Source organism: Cryptotermes secundus, unplaced genomic scaffold (genome assembly GCF_002891405.2).
Source record: "Cryptotermes secundus unplaced genomic scaffold, Csec_1.0 scaffold1491, whole genome shotgun sequence".
Lineage (NCBI taxonomy): Eukaryota > Metazoa > Arthropoda > Insecta > Blattodea > Kalotermitidae > Cryptotermes > Cryptotermes secundus.
In genome coordinates this window covers 72,222-74,614 of record NW_019745109.1, presented here as the reverse complement: position 1 = coordinate 74,614, position 2,393 = coordinate 72,222, and the positions used below count along the sequence as shown (strand labels likewise).

The 2,393-nt window shown below is 35.8% G+C and overlaps 1 long non-coding RNA gene across 1 annotated transcript in view; it reads right to left on the bottom strand.

The window, feature by feature from the left end:
- Positions 1-1,781, bottom strand: part of LOC117283137 — a 3,218-nt gene extending 1,437 nt beyond the window's left edge. Inside the window, exon 1 of the long non-coding RNA XR_004514159.1 lies at positions 1,357-1,781. This is a non-coding gene — a long non-coding RNA (uncharacterized LOC117283137). The remainder of the gene's footprint in view (positions 1-1,356) is intronic.
- Between the last annotated feature and the right edge of the window lie 612 nt (positions 1,782-2,393).

Here is a 2,393-nt window from a genome sequence, read left to right as displayed (position 1 = left end):
ACAAAGGTTTGTGTTTTCCTTGGTATCTCTCGGTAGATGGGACAATACAATTTCTTTAGTGGAGTTCGTCACAACACAACAATATAAAAGTCAAGACTAAAATTAGCTTGGCTACATGTTTAAACTATTAAAGCCATCATCAGGCAAACACATGATTACCATATTCACACACTACTGAACTGCAATTGTGATGGTAAAGCTGGATACTTGATAATTATTACATTATAAAATACATGGTATGAAAGTACAATGAATTATAAACTTATTATTATATGTAGTTCATTGTACTTTTACACCATGTATTTTATAATGTAATTATTATCAAGTATCCAGCTTTACCATCACAATTGCAGTTCAGTAGTGTGTGAATATGGTAATCATGTGTTTGCCTGATGATGGCTTTAATAGTTTAAACATGTAGCCAAGCTAATTTTAGTCTTGACTTTTATATTGTTGTGTTGTGACGAACTCCACTAAAGAAATTGTATTGTCCCATCTACCGAGAGATACCAAGGAAAACACAAACCTTTGTCAGAATAGCTCAATCAAGATTTGGAACAGATATCTGGCAATTCAGGGCATTTGGTGGTTTCATAAAATTGAATCAAGGCATTTATGATTGGAATAAAGAATCCTCAACAAAAACCTGTGAGAAAATGTCGCTGACTTCATTTCACAAGTGTTTAAAAATGGAGCAACTTTAAATGTCTTCACTTTGCACTACAACATACACTATACAGAAGGTACACAGAGCAGGCAGATGACTTAAGGATTAACATCAATAATGAATGGTACGGAATGCTTTGAAGCTGTAGTGATTCAATTCCAGCAAAACAAAATTAATTTGAATCATACTAATAAATAATCTCTCCTGTTTACTAAAAGTCCTAATGCAACATACTGCTTCTCTATAAGGGAAATTGCAATGTTTTCATTACCTTTTTAATGGAGTGGCACAAATTTAGTATCTACAGATCGCTTAAATGTGCAGCGAAAATGGATTTTATTTCTTGACTGTATTTCACAAGTGTGATATAGAGATATCAGATTTCAAGTTTACCTGCATCAACCTCATGCAATTATCCTATTACTCAAGTACTGGACTTAACAGATCTGGCTCTCCTCAATCTTGTTACTGAAGGGCTTAGTACCTATCCTCCTATTTGTACTGCTTTCTTTCAAATTTTTCTCATAATTTCATTCACATATGCATGTACTGATACCACTTTGTGGACATACTGAACATTGTAAAATATAAAACCTTTCCATGAATGAAATCAGCAGTGAAAGAGTTCTGATATTCATTCATTGCTACTGTTTAATGGGTCTGATAAAACATGCTCCTGCACAACTTACCAAAATACGTATCTTGCACACCAACACAGGCAAGGCTTGAAAAGTACAGTCAGCAGCTCAGTAAGATGAGTTGACTGGGCAAGCTAGTATGCAAAAATTTCAGAACAGTAATTCAGATCAATGAATTTTGTTACAGTTTTTATTTTTAAAATTACTGGTATTAACCTTTAGTGGCCATGAACAGGGATTATAAATCTCCCAGTAATTATGGGCTAGTGGGCAAATCCTAACTTGGGTATGATGATATTATTGCAAAAATGCAACCCCTTGGCCAGCTGGACTGCCCACATGTGCTATTCCAATAGGATGCACAGCTAATAAATGTGTTGGCAGTACCTTTCCAACTACTTCAAGGGGGGGGGAGGTGTCCCTGTGCTTAACTAATTAAGCATTATGCCATGAAGGTGTATGGGGGAGTGGATAAATAGATCCACATTTTCTTGACTTTGGCACTAGCTGTAGGTAAGTGATCAACTTCACGCCCTGGCTGCTTTACCCCTGGGAAAGAGCCCCTGGTACCCATTGGATAGGAGGTTGATTGGACCCCAGAGCCGGTCTGGACAATGTGGAGAAGAGAAAATTCTTGACCCTACTGGGACTCAAACTCTGACCCCTCAGTTGTCCAGCCCATAGCTAGTTGCTATACAGACTACGCTATCCCAGCTCGTATTCTAACTACAGAGTGGTCAGATGAAATAAAGAAAAATGGTTTAAATGTGTGCATGCAGATAAACTAGCAGTTTATACTACAAAAAATATATTGCTATAAAAATTTTGATGCAGTAACTTCTCCAAATTGACCTATTTCCTGGGAGATACAAGTAAATTGTAGTCGTTTTCAACAACTTTCTATACTCAAGAGACCTGAGATTGTATGGGACTTTACCTCACTGTTTCATTGTATGGTATTTTGACCAACAAAGGAAATATTTTTACAAACTGTTCATGCATATAAATGTAAAAAACATAAATAAACATAAAACCCTTATATCTTTCCTTCCTATTGAAGTAACAATTATAATAAATATACACTGATG